This window comes from Cervus canadensis, chromosome 33 (assembly GCF_019320065.1).
Source record: "Cervus canadensis isolate Bull #8, Minnesota chromosome 33, ASM1932006v1, whole genome shotgun sequence".
Taxonomy (NCBI): Eukaryota; Metazoa; Chordata; class Mammalia; order Artiodactyla; family Cervidae; genus Cervus; species Cervus canadensis.
The window spans coordinates 21,359,620-21,377,552 of NC_057418.1; the positions used below are offsets into that span (position 1 = coordinate 21,359,620).

The 17,933-nt window shown below is 41.2% G+C and overlaps 1 protein-coding gene across 2 annotated transcripts in view; it reads left to right on the forward strand.

Moving 5' to 3' along the window:
• Positions 1-6,798: 6,798 nt before the first annotated feature.
• The window catches only part of TAB2 (TGF-beta activated kinase 1 (MAP3K7) binding protein 2), an 82,056-nt gene continuing 70,921 nt past the window's right edge, over positions 6,799-17,933 (forward strand). For both annotated transcript variants that reach the window (XM_043456800.1, XM_043456801.1), the window contains exon 1: positions 6,799-6,896. The gene's annotated coding sequence lies outside the window, so the exon portion shown is untranslated. The remainder of the gene's footprint in view (positions 6,897-17,933) is intronic.

Below are 17,933 nucleotides of genomic sequence, written 5' to 3' on the forward strand. Positions count from 1 at the left end.
TTCTACCTTACTATGAAACGACTCTGAAAGATCACAGTTGTCTAGTTGGCAACCCAATGTGCCTAAACCTGTATCATCCTGAATCTCTCCATAGCACTTAACACTGTTGGCTTTCTTGAAACTCCACCCATTACCCCTTGATTTATGTGTAATGTTGTCATTATTCAGTTGCTGAGTTGTGTCCAACTTTTTGTGACCCCATGGACTGCAGCACATTAAGCTTCCCTGTCCTTCACTATCTCCTGGAGTTTGCTCACACTCATGTCCATTGAGTCAAGGATGCCATCCAACCATCTCATCCTCTGTTACCTCCTTCTCCTCCTGCCCTCAATCTTTCCCAGTATCAGGGTCTTTTCTAATGACTGAGCTCTTCGCATCAGGTAGCCAAAGTATTGGAGCTTCAGCTTCAGCATCAGTCCTTTCAATAAATATTCAGGACTGATTTCCTTTAGGATTGTATTTGTAATCCTTTAGGGTGTGTAATGTACGGCCAAGGTGTGCCTACTTCTCTGACCGCACTTTCCTTGCATCCACCTTATTTTCTGAAATCGTGCTGTAGACCCTCTCTACCCCTCCTCTCCTTTGGCAATCTCATGGCTTCATTGATTTTATCTCTGCAGAGGACATCCAATGCATATTCCCAACTTTGATCTTCATTCTGAACTTCAATCCCATGTTTTTACTTGATGATCGTTTCTACCTAGATACCTCACATTAGAAGGACTTTCACAAAAATCATCTTTCCTCCATAATTTCTCTTCTTCCTATGGACCCTAGTCATTTATGCTTTAATTTTGACTTTCACCTCTCCATCTTTGACTCCTTGACACTTGTTCCATCATGTGAACCCGAAGCTGTTTCATGAATAGGCATGTGATTCAACTATGGCCTAGGAGATGGGAGGGAAGTGAGAGGGGAAGTGAAAGGTGGTCCTGGGGGAACATTTTCCCTCTCCTTATGCTGTGCTTAGTCGCTCAGTTGTGTCTGACTCTTTGTAACCCCATGGACTGTAGCCCTCCAGGCTTCTCTGTCCATGGGGGTTCTCTATGGGTTGCCATGGAGTTACCATGCCCTCCTCCAGGGGATCTTCCCAACCCAGGGATCGAACCCAGGTCTCCTGCATTGCAGTCGGGTTCTTTGTATCGTCTGAGCCACCTGGGAAGGCCTTCCCTTTCTTCAGAAGAACTCTTTTTCTTCCTCTGGACATCAAGACCTCAAGAATTGATGCCTGGGACTGCCATTACCATCTTGCTATTATCAGCTATAGAATGATGCCAACACCCAAGACATTAGAGCAGAGATGGCAAGAACCTGGTCTTTGATAATATTATGAAGCTTCTGAATCTTTCAAGTCTGAAGTTTACACTACTTTGTAATTACCAAACTTGTGAAATATAAATTTTCTTATTGCTTAAGATTGAGCAAGCTCTTGGGGCTGGTGATGGACAGGGAAACCTGGCATGCTACAGTCTATGGGGTCACAAAGAGTCAGACACAACTGAGAAACTGAACTGAACTGAAGCCATTTAAAATTGGAATTTATTATATCCTTACTTATAGACCACTTTATATCAACTCACTATCTCTCATTTGGGCTATTGCAAAGCTATGTGGTCTTTATGCCCTCAAACCTAACCCATTTCATAATCTGCTGCTAGATTATCCTTCCTAGAGAACTATTTGATCATATCTTTTGTCTTGTCCAAAGACCTTTAGTAACTTCCCATTGCCTAGAGATTAGTCCAAGCTCAGCAGCTTACCATTTGTGGTTTTGTACACCCCTATATTATTGTAGCTCAGTTGGTAAAGAATCTGCCTGTAATGCAGAAGACCCAGGTTTGATTCCTGAGTTGGGAATATCCCCTGGAGAAGGAAATGGCAACCCACTCCAGTATTCTTGTCTGGAGAATCCCATGGACAGAGGAGCCTGGCAGGCTACAGTCCATGGGTTCACAAGAGTCGGACACGACTTAGTGACTAAACCACCACCACCACACCGCTATAGATCCCACCTGCCAATGCAGGTTAGACCCAAGAGACACGGGCTCGATTCCTGGGTTGGGAAGATTCCCTGAAGGAAGGCATGGCAATCCACTTCAGAATTCTTTCCTGGAGAATCACATGGACAGAGGAGCCTGGCTGGCTGTCGTCCACAGTGTCACACAGAGTCGGACAGGATTGAAGCGACTTAGCACTCATAGGCACAAGCGCGGTCCCTTGAATATACCTCTCCTTTTCCCGATTTGTTCACATTTACTCTGCCTGGAATATTCTTGCTCCATTTCCACTTGCCTGTACACAATCTTCTGGAAATTGTCCCTGATGTTTCCCCTACTGCCAGTCTATGCAAGGTAGTCTCTCCTTCCTCTAAACCTCTGTGGTGTTTATTACCGTCTACTTTGTATTGACGTTATTGGTATTTATACAGTGTACTATTCTTGTCTACTACCAGTGCTGTACAATAGAACTTTCTGTGGTGATAGTTAATGAGCACTTGAGATATGGCTAATGCAACTGAGGGCCTGAATTTTTCCTTTTAATTAATTTAAATATAGCTACCGGTAGCTAGTGGCTACACAGTACTAGACTAAAAGGCTCTTGAGTGTAGTACAGGGATTGTATCTTGTTTTATCTCTGTAATCATTGGAGAGAGCATCTGAAAGGCACAGTATGTTTTGTTCCCTCTTGTTTTCTCCACAGAGCCTTGTGGATAATAGACACTGCATATTTATTGGATCACTAATTATAGATATCATATTTACCAAATACGTAAGTAAGGGTTCCTAACTATTTGTTCCTAATTTAAATAAGGGAGAAGGAAAGGTTGAATGACCAAAACTCCCATCTGTTACTGAGAAAGATGGCTGGTTCCATTGTGAAAGGATATCTGTCTTTCGCTATCTTTCATTGCGCAAGAGTATCTCTATTTCTCTACCTCACAATATTCCTTCTTTTGGTTAAGTAAGGAACTCTGCGATTTAAGGCTCAAATGTTTTATTTTGCAGTAATTCCATATAGTGAAAAATTGCAAGAAGAGTATGGAAATTCCCATATTCACCAAGTTTTTAAAAAATATTTAAACGTATTTTAAAATTTAAAAATAGCCATGTGGTTGCCAAGGGTTGTGGGAAGGCAGTGAGGGAATTAGTGTTTAGTGGATGTAGTTTCAATACTGCAAGATGAAAAAGTTCTAGATATTCACAATAATTGAATATATTTAACACTACGAAACTCCAATACTTTGGCCACCTCATGCGAAGAGTTGATTCATTGGAAAAGACCCTGATGCTGGGAGGGATTGGGGAGCAGGAGGAGAAGGGGACGACAGAGGACGAGATGGCTGGATGGCATCACCGACTCGATGGGCATGGGTTCTAGTAAACTCTGGGAGTTTGTGATGGACAGGGAGGCCTGGCGTGCTGTGATTCATGGGGTCGCAAAGAGTCAGACACGACTGAGTGACTGAACTGAACTGAACTGAACTGAACTGAACACTACTAAACCGTACACTTAAAAATGGTTAAGATGGTAAATTTAAGGTTATGACTTTTACTACCCCTCCAAAAAAAAAAAACCCAGACTCCCACTTTCCAGCATAAGAACAGTTAAACCATCCTTGAAAAATAAGCTATAATGTTGTCATAAACTCTGAAAAAGAAAGTATCTTTCTTTTGTCCTGTGAAAGATCCTTCTTGGAATCCATCTGTTCTTGCATTTTGGAAATCTCACTTTTTATTAGTCCTTTGTTATGGCTCATTTTAAGTTCTTTGTTTTAGAAGATAACTTTTCCATCATATTTGAACTTCAACAGAATTTGATTCTTCAGTAAAAAAAAAAATTACCTAGATTCATCAGTTTTTATCAATCTTTCTGTATACGTGAATGGGATATGTGAGAGATGTGTACATATGCATAAGGGTTATAATTTATTTTTTCTGATCCATTAGGGAAAAAATTGCATACATAAGTTTCCTTTACCCCTTAATATTTCAGTGTGTTTTCTTATGAACAAGGATAGTCTCATACACAATATATTCAGGAAACTTAAATGGATACTGTACTTTATAGTTCATATTCCACCCACACTGATTATCCCAATAATGTCCTTCATAGCACTTTCCTCCCCCAATAAAGGATCTAGTTCAAGGTCACAAATTGCATTTAGTTGTCAGGTCTTTAGTTTCCTTTAATCTGCAGTTTTGTTCTGCTTTCAGGACACTGACAGTGTTTTAAGAACACAGGCCAGTTATTTTGTAGAATTTTCCTCTACTTGGGTTTGATGCTTCTCATCATTAGATCCAGGTTAAAGCTTTTCAGCATTGCTTCAAGGATGTATTGTTATACATACCTTCTCTGCCACCCACTGGTTCTTAGACTTGAGCTATTCATACTTATTTGTATTCCTAAGATTATAAAACATTATATTTCTATTAAAATGTGTATATTTATTTCATTAAATAAATTTCTAACAATAGTTTGGATAAAATACATAATTCTACCATTTCAAAAGCAATCATTGGCTCTATATTTTATAGTGGTTTTGCTTAAATTTATTAAATAATGGATTCAATTGCTCTAAACTCATTTCATCAATTAATTTAACATTTAGTATGGATATAGTTCCTCGGAGAGAACTAATGTAAAGTATTAAGGTTCAATGATCTTTTTTATTATCCAACATTGAACACATTAAAACTATAGTCTTCCCATTTTTTAAAATCCTAATTTACTCCTCTTAATGATATCGACAATAGAAAAAGTACTTAAATTCTGATATAGTAAGTAACTGAGTACTTTCGGCTTTTGATGTGAGGAAAGTTTTGAACTGGTGCCCTATCCCAGTATTTCGAGGATTTTTAAATGATATTGGCAAAAGTACCTTAACCATAGAGAATGTGTGTGTTTATGTGTGTGTACACGCGCTTAAAGCCTCTGGCTGTATCCGTAGAGAAGCCTGTATTTCTTAAAGAGTGTGTATGTGTGTGTCTGTGTGTGTGTCTGTGTGGAAAAGACTGTATTCTTAAAGGGTGTGTGTGTGTGTGTGTAACCTGTACTTCTTAAAGGGTGTGTCTGTGTGTGTAAAGCCTGTACTTCTTAAAGGGTGTGTGTGTGTGTATAGAGAAGCCTGTACTTCTTAAAGGGATGTGTGTGTGTGTGTGTGTGTGTGTGTGTGTGTGTGTGTGTGTGTACACGCGTTTAAAGGCTCTGGCTGTAACCACAGCGCTCATTCTGGAGGATTTTTCTAGGGAGTAAGAATCGTTTCAAGAAACTGGCAGGGAGATGGACATTTTGGACAGGGACAAAAAAAAAAAATGCTGTAGTGTTTTGGACACCATTAAAACGCCGAATGTTTAAATATCTTACATTGTGAGAAATGTGTGAGTGTTGAACACGTTTTATTTCAGGGGGAAATTAAACAAATATTTCTTTAAGAAGATAGAAACAAGTCTTTCCTTCTCCTCCCCCCCCACCCCCGCCATGTAAAAGTGTCTTTGGCTCAACTTCTAGGACTTCTAGGAACGTGCAATTAAAATAAAATCGAAACAACAAAACCCTCGCAGCATTTAGACTGGTTTTTCTTTCCAGGGCTCAAGAAAACTCAAGAGCCCAACACGCTTTTCCAGACTCGAAGCTGCGAGCTCCGAGCCTTTTAGGACGTATCCCGCACACCCTCTGGACCCCGCCGGTCTCCCGCTCGGGTCACCCCCGTCAGCCTAAGGCCTCCTAGCCGCCGGCCTCCGAGGGGGTGTGTCTCCGCCCCGCAGCCGCCGCACACCCGCCTCCGCCGCAGGCCCACCTGCCGCCCTCGGCGGCCCGGCCGGGAGCAAGCGCGGGGCGGCCGCGGCGTCCGGTCCGCCCCCGGCCGGGACCTCAGGGCCCCCTTCCCGCGCAGCGAGGCCGGCTGCCCTGCAGGTCCCGCCGCCCGCTTCCGGACGGGCCGAGCCGCGGGGAGCGGAGTTCTTTTCTCCTTTCAACCCAAACTGCGACCGGCCCCCGTTGAGGGCGGGAGGAGAGGGGAAACCTGCTCTTTCCCTCCACACACACACATCCCTCCAAGTAACGGCGGCCAGGATAAAGCTTCAAAAGTAGGGTCCCGGGCCCTCCCGGAGCCGTTTGCCTCGACGCCCCTTCTCGCACGGTCCCGGCGGCCGCCCGCGCCTATCCGCGCGGCCGGGCAACGTTCTCGCTCCAGCCTTAGCAAGGCGGGCGTAGAGGCTCCGAGTGTCGGGGGAGGGGTGCAGGGCGGAGAAAGAGCATCCCCGCGCCGCTGCTGCCGCCTCCGCCGCCGCCGCCGGCCGCTCCCCCGCCGCCCGACTGGGGGAAGGCCTCGTCACAGCCGCCGCCTCAGCAGCGGCCGCAGATCTCGCGGTGTTTGCCGGCGGCCGCGCCGCCATATTGTGTGACAGTATTTTGATTTGCACTGGGCTGGCGGAGCCGCGGCGAGAGCGAGCGAGAGCTGGGGGGGTGGGGGGAGGGCAGGCGAGCGCGAGGGGGGTGGGGGCCGAGGGAGGTAGGGAGGCCGAGCGAGCTGGAGCCGAGGAGCGGGGAGCGGCGACGCCACCCAGCCATCGTTTTTGATCTGCAGCGGCCGCCGGCGGGGCGACCCAACCCGACCCCCCTCCCCTCCCCCTCAGCCACGAGCGGCGGCGGCGGCGGCGGCGGCGGCCGGAGGGAGTTGGCGGCGGCGGCGGCCGATCGGAGGGGCTGAGCGGGGAGGGAGGGAGGGCTGAGGTGTCCCCCCTGCCGGGTGGAATCGGAGGCGGCGGCGGCGCTGGCGGCGGCTGTGGTGGAGGCGGCGGCGGCGGCGACGGTGGAGACGGCTGCCCTAGTGGGAGAGGCGGCGGCGGCGGCGGCGGCCGAGGAGGAGGAGGGGGAAGCGGCGGCGGCGGCGAAGGGTAAGCGGACAGCGCTGCCGGGCCTCGGTGGGACCCCCAGTCCCGGCTCTCCCCTCATTTCCCCGCACCCCCCCGCCCTTCATCTGGAAGAGACTCTGCCGACTCGCGAGGCCCTTGCGGGGCGCCCGCTTCTTCCTCTCACTCTTCCTCTCCTCCGCCTCCTTCCTTCCCCAGTGGCGAGGTAGAGAGGGAGCCCCCCCCCCCCAAGTCCTCCTGAGCGGCCGGGGGTGGGGAGCATCGGGCCGGGCCTGGGCTCGGGGGAGTAAGAGTGTAGGGGGAGGGGGAGATTCATTGGAGTCGGGCGCCGGGAGAGCCCCGGGTGGGGGAGGGTGCCAGGGGGGTGGGGAGGGCCCCTGCCTGCACGGGTGCCCCCCGGTCCGCCCCTTTGGCGTGTGTGAGATGGGGGGTGGGGGAAGGAGAACGCTTTTGGGGGGGAGTCGTGCCCCGAATCAAGATGACTTCGGGGCGAGGGGGAAGACCGAGGGAATCTGGTGGTGGTAGTGGAGGGGAGATCGTCGTTTCCCTTTCCAATATTGGTTTTCTGCAGCCTTTTTTCAAGTGGGGAGCCAGCCCCTCTGGGAAAGTGTGGCCCCTAGATTTCAGTGGATAGATAATTCTAGCTTTCTGTCTGATCAGTCTCAAACCCTAAGACTGTGGTTGTGGCAGGAAGGCTGGAAGGGTCTTGGGTATCGCCGAACAGGTGACAGGTGTATCTTTCTGTGGCTGATGCTGTGGGATGGCCCGGGCAGGGTAGTGTACCACAGTGTCAGAGACTGTGTGCGTTCGTATTTATGTGTTTGGCCACGTTTCATTCCATATATAGTATATTTGAGATGTTAGGTTTCCATTCTTCAAGTCAGCTTAATTGTTGTGGAGAAATTCTTCAAATGTTTCTGATAAGAGGGGTTTCCAGGAGGGTGGAGGGAATTTGCAGCTTCCCGGGGGTTTCTCAGGAGTCCGTGAGTTTCGGGTCGCCAGTACGAGGCCGTTTTGAGTGCTCTATTTCATTGGAAAGTTCTTGAACACTAAGGTCGTATTTGAGGCAACAGTGAGGCAGTATAATTTTGCATCCATTTTGTCTGTTTTAGGTAGGTTTGTAAAAGTGTCAGACTTTAAGGTCAGGTTGATTCACATTTTTATGAAAGGAATCACTTTGTGCTTTAGCTCACTCTGAAGAGTATGTTGCTCATTATGCAATTTCGGATTTGGCCGGGAATTTTGGTGGGCATGGAACAGAATTTTGCTTTCAGTTTTTACACTACTACTGCTTACCACACTTCTCGTACAGTGGCAGAGTATTGACACCTTTTAAAAAATATCTTTGAATTCCTTGTAACAGTGAAATCGTGCTTGATTTTAATCCTAGTTGGAAACTTTAGATTTTGAAACCATTACATTTTCTAATAAAGACAGACATGCTTTTCATCTTGTGCGCTTTGGCTGAGCACTTAAATTAGAAACAATGGGAGGAATTGTTAGATAAATGAGCTACAAATTTTAAATGGGTTAAGTTTTAAAAGGATGTATAGCTTTAAAAAAAAAGTGTATGGAACGAATATATTGAATGATGGCACTACCAGTGTGTTAACAGGAAATAGAACAAAAATTCCAGTGATTCAGAACTTCTGTTAGTTTTTTTTCCCCCCTTAAATCTTATCAGTTTCTAATAGAGGGTGCTTAATATTTAAATCTTTAAAGGATCAACTAAAAGTTGAGTGTGTTAATTAGATGAGTAAGTCATCTACTGCATATACTATGTTACTTCATTTTTCTTTTGGGCAAGTGGAATACCTTTTCTTGAATTCAAAACTATTCTCAGGGAACACTGATGAAATGCATGCCTTTCACTTCTCTTTAGTGAACTGTCATATAGTGCACCCTGAGCTTTTGTAACTTGTTAAGTGTATAAACAGTCACTCTCATCTGATAGAAATTCTCTGAAAAATGTTTTAACTTAATCTGATCTGATTGAAATAACACCTATATTTGGTCCTCTCTTTACTGAAAAGAAACACTTGCCTTCAACTAATGATATTATTTAAAACTTGCATATAATTATTGCATTTAATGAAATCAGGAGGTTTTTAAACTACAAAGTAAGCATTACTCAGATCCCCAATTACATTATTACTGAGTACTGCTTCTTTAGTATTAGTAACACGTTACACTTGGGTAACTGTCTTAAAATGATTAGTCTTATGTCTTGACAGAAATAAAAATTTATTATACTTCTGTACATTTCTCTGTAAGGAAAATTCTTTTCTCAAAATAGTATTTAGGATAAAATCGACATATGTATCTATGAACATATGGCACTGTACAAAATAGGTGTAATGTACACCATTTACATGAAACTTTGTGGGTTTCTGTGCCAAAAAAGTCCCATGAGGAATGTGTGAGTTTTCTGAAACAGCGTTTTTTTTTTTTTAATTGTATAAACTCAAGACTAAAATTTTATTTTTTTTTTTTAACAATTATCAACATACATTAAAAGGCAGTGTTTTACATTGTTGTAGATGTTTTGGGGGAGAAGGAAATGGCAACCCACTCTAGTGTTCTTGCCTGGAGAATCCCAGGCGCGGGGGAGCCTGGTGGGCTGCCGTCTACGGGGTCTCACAGAGTTGGACACGACTGAAGCGCCTTAGCAGCAGCAGCAGCAGCAGATGTTTTGGGAAAAAAGTTCCTGATAATCTTTACAACATATAAAATTTGTGAATTAAACTATAATTCAGGAAAGCTTCAGTTCCTTTGTATCTCTACCTGGCCAGGCTCCTATGACCCAAAGGAGGACAATAGTAGCACTTTTCTGTTATGTCACTTACGTCATCTTCATTTGATCCATCTAAGTTTGAGACTTTGTGAAATAGAAGGATTATGAGGTAATAACAGAGGCAAATTTGAAAATGGGGCAAAATAGTAATGAGGAAGAAGATAGGGGCTAAGATGCTAGTAGAGGATTAGATGAGCAATTTTAGGCAACTAGGAAAATGGAGATGTGAATAGTGGTGGGTGCCAAGCATAGGAAAGTGATCATGCTGAACTGTTGTAAGGAGATGTGGTCTGACTCTTTTGATAGACTCTCACAATCTATATGTCATATTTTTTAAAATGAGTAAATAAAAATCAAAGTGAAAGTCTAAATGAAATGCATAACTTTAATGCTGGAATGCTAGTAGTAAGTAATTTTTAATCCTCTGTATTAAGATGGTAAGGATTGGGTGACTGAAATCATATGAAATCTAAACATATGTATTAATATGTTCTTACTTCTTTGCCTCTGGCTTGTATTTCCAGAATACTTATATAGTATTTTAAGATTTCATTTTTTTGTGGTGAATGACAGAGTGTTGTTTACTCCCTAAGTCGTGTCCAATTCTTTGTGACCCCATGGACTGTAGTCTGCCAGACCCCACTGTCCATGGAATTCTCCAGGCAGGAATACTGGAGTGAGTTCCAATTTCCTTCTCCAGGAGATCTTCCTGACCCAGGGATTGAACCTACATCTTCTGCATTGGCAGGCAGATTCTTTAACACTGAACCAGGGACGCTGACCTAATCAGAAAGCTAAAATCCCTGAGTAAGTATTAGGGGTAGCCAGTACTGTGCTTTATGTTCCCTTTGTGATATGCTTAGTCACTTGGTCATGTCCGACTGTTTGCGACCCCATGGACTGTATAACCCACCAGGCTTCTCTGTCCATGGGACTCTCCAAGCAAGAATAATGGAGTAGGTTGCTGTGCCCTCCTCCAAGTGATTTTCCCAACCCAGGGATCAAACCCAGGTCTCCTGCATTGTAGGCAGATTCTTTACCATCTGAGCTACCAGGGAAGCCCATGTTCCCTTTAGTTAACTACTAAACTTGCCTGTGATCTTGGTAGAGTTAGAGATTAAGAATGGCTCTTTTTCTTAGTTTTTCTAAGTATTCCATTCCTTAAAACACATTGTTTGGTATTAAGTAGTACTTAATATTAGCCTTCCAGCATTAAAGTTACTCATTTCATTTAGACTTTGATTTTTATTGACTCATTTTGCAAAATATGCTTAGTTTCTAATTTCTGAATCCGCTAAAGGAATGGGCTCCTGTTAAAAAGTGCAATAAGATGTGTCAGCTGAGAATTTGATGTTTTGGAAGGAGATAGAAGTCAGAATTGCCACAAGTCAAAATTGTGAATATTAATTTCAATAAAGGACTTCTGAGAAAATTGATTTAAGTTTTGGCACTTAAAAAAGTGCTTTGTTTGAAATATAATTTATGTAGACCCCAATAGACAATGCTTGCTAAATGAGACTTTGCTGAATGTGTCTTTTTTTTTATTTGCCATAACATTTTACTTTAACAAGAAATTCTATTGGATTTCTCATCTGTTTCAGCTCAAAATTTGGTATCAAGGAAGTGGTAAATTTCTTTTGGCATTTAATATCTTAACATTAACCTTTTTAGTGTTTCCTACATAGTAAAAGAGAAACTAATATTTGTTGAATACCTACTGGGTGTCAAGTTTTCTATTATTTCACAAATATTTATTGAGCACTTACTATGTGCCAGGGCTCTTTGAGATGTTGGAGATGACAGCAGCGGATAACATAGACAAGATTTCTGTCCTCATGTAGTTTACATTTTAGTATTGGAAGACATAATAAATGAGGAAAATCAAGTGTGTCTGAGAAAGAAAAGTACTGTGGAGAAACATAATACAGAAAAGGGGGTTGGGGAACAGACATTGCCTATCTGCTCTTTTAAAAACTGCATAATGGATATTATATTTGATTTCAGAAACAAAATCTCCCATACATAAATTTTTTTCTTTTAAGAATATATTTCATAACTTGGGAGCGACATTATGTTTATACTTCGGAGTTTTAATTAATAGCAGTTTGGTGTTGGTAGTGCTTCAGAAAGCTGCTTTTTGGCTCAATAGAAAACTTGGAGTATGCTCTACTGGTTTGAATCCTGATTTTGCCACTTACTAGCTTTGTGATTTGAGATCAACTACAATTTCTCAGCCTCTTTGAGCTTATTTTCATCTCTGAAAAATGAGTGTATCATACATTTTGTGTAAATTATCTAATTTACAGAGGGGGCTCGATAAATTGCAACTTTTTTGTCTGTTGCTTATCTGGAGTTCTGTTATAAAACAAACATAGTTGAAGTTGGTAACCCTTCCAAGAAGCTTTCACAGCCCTGTGGGGGACATTGTTTAATACACATTGTATTTGAACAGTTACCACTCTTCTCTGGTAGAATAAGGTTAATTAAAACTCAACTGTAATTTGTAGTCAGACGTTCTGGAGAGTTTGTACACATTGTCGAATCAGTGTGCTGTCAGGAGTACACCTGGTCTTTATGATGAAGACACATGGTGACAGATCTTATTAATGAGCCGGATGTCAGCATTTTGAGAAGTAGATAAAAATAGTGTATAGGATCCGTGGAAGCACTGTGAAATCTTTAGTGCAGTCTAAGTATTCAATAAATGTTCACTTTTTCTGTAATTATTATGCCTTTATTGTGTGATGGGGGTAATCCAAAGTATTCACGAAGTATTAAGGAAAACTTTACAAAGAGAAAATAATGTTAATTGTGGATAAGTTTTCTGAAGAAAGTGGAATGGTCGATCAGATTGCAGTTATTTGTTTCTCATTTTTAGCCTGGGAAATCACTCAACTGAATTTTTCAAGGACAGAGCATGCCTCATTTTCCTTTCAGTCTTGACTTCACCATATCTTCAGTGCCTGGCCTGTACTTAGGAGCTCAAGAAATACTGTATGTTCAGTGCTGAACGACTCTTAGTGATAGTTTTCCTTTGGTATCACAACTCTTTTTGGTAGTAAGCACCTCCTGATTTTGAAAAGTGCTTGCGCTGGACTTAAGCCTTTAAATCTCTTGTTTTAAGCACAGACTGAGGTATCACACAGAGTCTTCCGAATGCCTTTTTTTTTTTTTTTTTCCTCAATTTAGCCAAAAGTTTGAAAAAAGATCCTAGAGATTAGAAGGAAGAAAAGAAATCAGTTATTTACAACTAGATTGGTATTTGTGAACCTATTCATATGAAGTTATTGACATTAAAGTAAAGTGAATAGCAATTTTTAAAGCAGAGTAGAAAAAATAATTCATGCATAATTTTACACTCAACCAACCTTTAAAAGACAAACTTATCTCGTTTGTCTCTTTAAGGCAATTTCAGTGAAACTGTAGATTTATACCGACATTATAAATTAAATGGCTGTCAATTTCTTACATTCCTATGATGTGGAGAATTTTGGTGTTTTCACGGAAAAGGGAAAACATCCCACCCCACCCCACCCTTACTAGTAACCGTTTTTCAGATGTTAAATCTTAGCATCAGTCAGCTTTTTCCTGTTCTGTGGCAAGTTATTCTCTCCCTAATGAATACAGTAATAATTTTAGCTTTCCTAAAACTAAAGACTTGCCTAAGGTCTAAGATCTTTAGTCATTTATATAAATTATTTCTTGGCTTAAAAAAAAGCCAAGATTTTTTTGAAGATTTATAGAAACAAATTGCTTGATATTCAGATTTGTTTTAGAAATGAGCTAGAAATACCTGCAATTGAATATTTTTATACTCTTGTGGGATTTTGCTTGTTTGCTTGTTTTGAACTGTAACAAAACCTACCACTGGAAAGGGATACTACTATAGGGTGTCAGCTTGAGTGGCTTCAGAAAGAAAGTCTTGATTTATCCATAAACAGATACAACATAGATAAGGGCATTTTAAGAATTTGTAATATTTTAATTGCCTTTTTAAAGAAAATGGCATTCTTGTTTCACTTAAGAAAAAACAAAACACAGTCCTTGTACAAGCCTCAGAAGCCAAAGAATAAAATAGAGGTTGGAATGGTCCCACAGAGAGAAGCAAGAGTAACAAAGTGTAGGATTTAAAAGATTTTGGTGGAAGTATATGAATGCTGATTGTTTTTAATAAAATGATTCGAAAGAATCCATCTGTTAAAGAAAATGTGTGACCCCTGCAACCAGCCCCTGCCCATGCTTGCCACAATGTTAATAGTAAGTCAAAAGCAGTGCCACATACTGAGGTATATTCTAGAGATTAGTACTATTACCAGAAACTTCAGAGTTTCGGTGGGGTTGATTCTGATCATTTAATTTTTCTATTTGGCTAGTGCAGAAGACAGATTCTGGGAGACTAACAGATGACAGTGGATTATTAAGGTGAAAAAAGTGCAAAAAAGTAAATTTTCACTTAGTTAACTATACTTAAATAATGGGAAGCAACTTTACACTTGGAATTCAGTTTTGTTAGGTTTTTCTTTCAGGATACCTGTTCAGTTCATTTTTCTCAGCAAGTAAAATAAAACGGAAGTAACTTCTATATTATTTAATTTACAGTAACTCTTCAGACCAAAGATGAAATAAAACATCACCAGTGTTTTTTTAAATTCAATAATATTATTTTTTATGTCCATATCTCACATTCAGAAAAGAGTTAGTGCTAAATTTCCTGATGTTTATTACTGGACTGACTGATTTTTTTTGCTTTGATTTTTTTTTTCTAAAAGTTTTTTATGTCAATTCATCGAACTAGTGGTGGTTGTAGAATATTTTGCTCTACTAATGAGTATTAATTGCTCTTTGTATAAATAATTTTAACAGATTAGTAATAGACTTGTTTTACACAGCTATGCTTATACTAACATTTTCTTTTCATCAGCTTTTATTGATGGTGAGTTATCACTAGAAAATAGTTACACAGAAGATAGTAATATAGGCAAGAAAATCTACTTTTTAAAAGGAATTCAGAACAGGGTATGTGTTGCATTTTAATTCGTTGAGTACATTGTGATAAAATTGCTTGGGTTACTTTTTAAAAAACTATTGGTGACAAGATAAACAAGAGCATCTACTCTTTGGGACACAAGCTGATGTATGTAGGAGTCACAGTTAAGTAGTTACTAGAATTGAAGGGAAAAAGTTCTCAAGATATCTTAAGGGATCACTGTTAAACAAGAAAGTTGAAAATACAGGCCCTGTGTATTTGCATTGAGAGTAATTTGGTGTTTACCTTCTGACAGGTGTATACCTGCACTGTACTTACCTGAATACTGTTTGCTGCTTTATGATGATTTTCAAAGGAAATGGAAAAATAAACATGTGGAAATGAGGTTTCAAAAAAACTTTCCATTTCCACAAAGCCAATTCTTTTTTACATATGAAAATGTAATGACACCTGTTGGTTGAGCTTGATTCTTTTTCTTGAGATTTTTCTAGCTGAGGTGAGGGTTGCCCTGAATGAGACATCCTCATTCTCTTTGTGAGATCTTCCCTTCGTGAACACTGGCGTGAATTTATAGGATGACGGTTCAGAACCATTGCTGTAGCTTTGTGAATGAAATAAATCCATTGTATTCTTTTGAGGAAGAAAACTGGTTCACGGGAAAATTGAACTGGTGATCTTAGCCTAACCAAACTGCGGAATCAGTACTTCTGTAGGGTAATACATGACCAAAAGAATAGAAAGAAACTCCATGGAGTTTGCTTCATATGCCTTCTATGATACACCTGTGCACAGTAGCTGACTAACCCAAGAAGTCCTGGCTGATTCATCCTTTCACTGTGAGTCAAGACTGGTCTACTAGTCAACCTAATTCACCTATCCAGGAGTTGTGAATTAGTTTTGAGTCCTGCTTGTGTGCCAGGTACTTTGCTAGGTGATGAGATTGGAAAGATGAGTAAGATATGTCCTTGCCCTCAAGGGACAGGTATTCAAACTAGTATAGTGAAGTGAAGTCGCTCAGTCGTGTCCGACTCTTTGCGACCCCATGGACTGTAGCTTACTGGGCTCTTCCATCCATGGGATTTTCCAGGCAAGAGTACTGGAGTGGGTTGCCTAGCAAATGCAGTGACCAGGATAAATGTAAAACACTTTAGTGATCTACAGAAGGGAGTGTTCAACCCTGTGAGGGAAGGAAAGATATGAGAGGGAATTCTTCATAGGAAAGGTGACACAATCTGTGTGCCAGATAGGCAAGGAAGAGGAGAATTTGGGAGAAGCAAGGCCATTTCAGTCAGAACAACATGCATAAAGGATGGAGGTAGGAGAGGACACACCTACTCAGTACAGTGTATTAGGTACCAGTGGTGGGTTAATCGGAAGTGAGGTAGAAAATGAGAAAGAGCATGAAAATACTTGTATACTCTATAAAATAGATTTGACTTCATCCCATAAATGATGGAATGTTTAAATTAACATCCTAGAAAGATTTCTCTGGCTCTAGAATAGAGAATATTTAGGAGCTGGGGGTGGGGTGGAAGAGGTAGCTTTATAACCATTTATTTGAGAATTGATGAAGTGATGAGTTAAGGCTGTAATTAAGGAGAAGAGTGGGTGATGAATTTGAGAATACTGAGTGTGAAGTAAGGTAAGAATCTCACACGCCCCGGCTTGAGTACCTGGGTGCAAAAGTGTAATGCCTGTCAATCATTGATAAAAGAACATGCCAGGGGCACTAGCAGGTGAGGAAGATATTTGAGTTCTGTTTATGGTTGTATGGCTCCTATAGAGAGAGAGAGAAGAAGAAGACATCACTTTATGTGTGGGGGGGGGGAGTGGTAACAACTGGGAAGTCTTCTCTGATTAGATGACATTTGAGCAGGTATCTGAGTGAAGTAATAAAGAGAAAACTTTCTAAATAGAGAGGTGGGAGCATGCCTGCCATGTTCTAAGAGCATGAAGACCAGTGTGGTTGGAGTTGAGAAAGGGAGAAGTATAGATGAGATCCTGGTGAGTATGTGCTTTTCATGTAGTGCCTTTAGATTGTAGTAGGGATTTTAGTATTTAGGATGAGCTTAGAAGCTACTGAAGGGTTTTAAAACATATTTGCCTTTTCCCCTCCTCTCACTTGTTAAAATATGATTTGTTAGTGGCTATGTGTGTGTGATTCTATATTATTTTCATGTAGGTAAATTCATGTAACCCTCACAGTCAGGATACAGAACTAGATCTGTTCCATCATCACAAAGAAACTCCTCTGTGCTACCCAGCCTTAACCACTGATCTGTTCTCCATCACTGTAATTTTGTCACTTGGAGAGTGTTATAAAAGTGGAATCATACATTATGTGATCTTTTGAGATTGGCTTTTTTCCCCTCAGCATTATACCCTTGAGATCCATTCTAGTTGTTTCTTGTATCAGTGGTTCGTTCCATTTTAATTACAAGAATTAAAATGTGAGTGTGTGTTTTAGTCGCTCAGTCATGTCCGACTCTTTGAGACCCCCATGGACTTTAGCCCACCAGGCTCCTCTGTCCATGGGATTCTTCGGGCAAGAATACTGGAGTGGGTTGCCATTCCCTTCTCCAGGGAGGAAGTTGGAAGGGTACCATTGTATGGTGTACCACAATTAATTCAGTCATTGACTGAAGGACTTTTGTGTTTCTAGTTTGGGGCTATAAACACAAAGCTGCTGTGAACAGTTTTGCAGGTAAAATACGTTTTCCTCTCTAGGATAAGTCCCCTGGAGTACAGTTGCTGGGTTGTATGATAAATATATATTTAACTCTATAAGAAACTGCCACTTTTCCAGAATGGCTGAACCATTTTACACTCCTACCATCAGTGTGTAAGAGATACAGTTTCTCTGCATCTTTGTCAGCATTTGATACTGTCAGGATATTTTTTATTTCAGCCATTCTAATAGATATGTAGTGATGTCTCCTTGTAACATTAGTTTGTATTTCCCTAATGGCTAATGGTGTTGAATGTATTTGCATGTGCTTGTTTGATGTCGGTATATCCACTGTGAAGTGTCTCTTCAGGTCTTTGCTTATGTTCTAATGTGATTGTTTTCTTCTTGTTGAGTTTAATGAGTTCTTTATATATTCTGAATAGAAGCACTTTGTCAAATATGTGATTTGCAAATATTTTCTCCTGGTCTGTAGCTTATCGTTTCATCTTCTTAATGGAGGCTTTTGCGGAGAAAAAGAAATTATGAAATCTAATTTATCTTTTGCCTTTTATGAATTGTTCTTTTGTTATCAAGTCTAATATCTTCTTAACT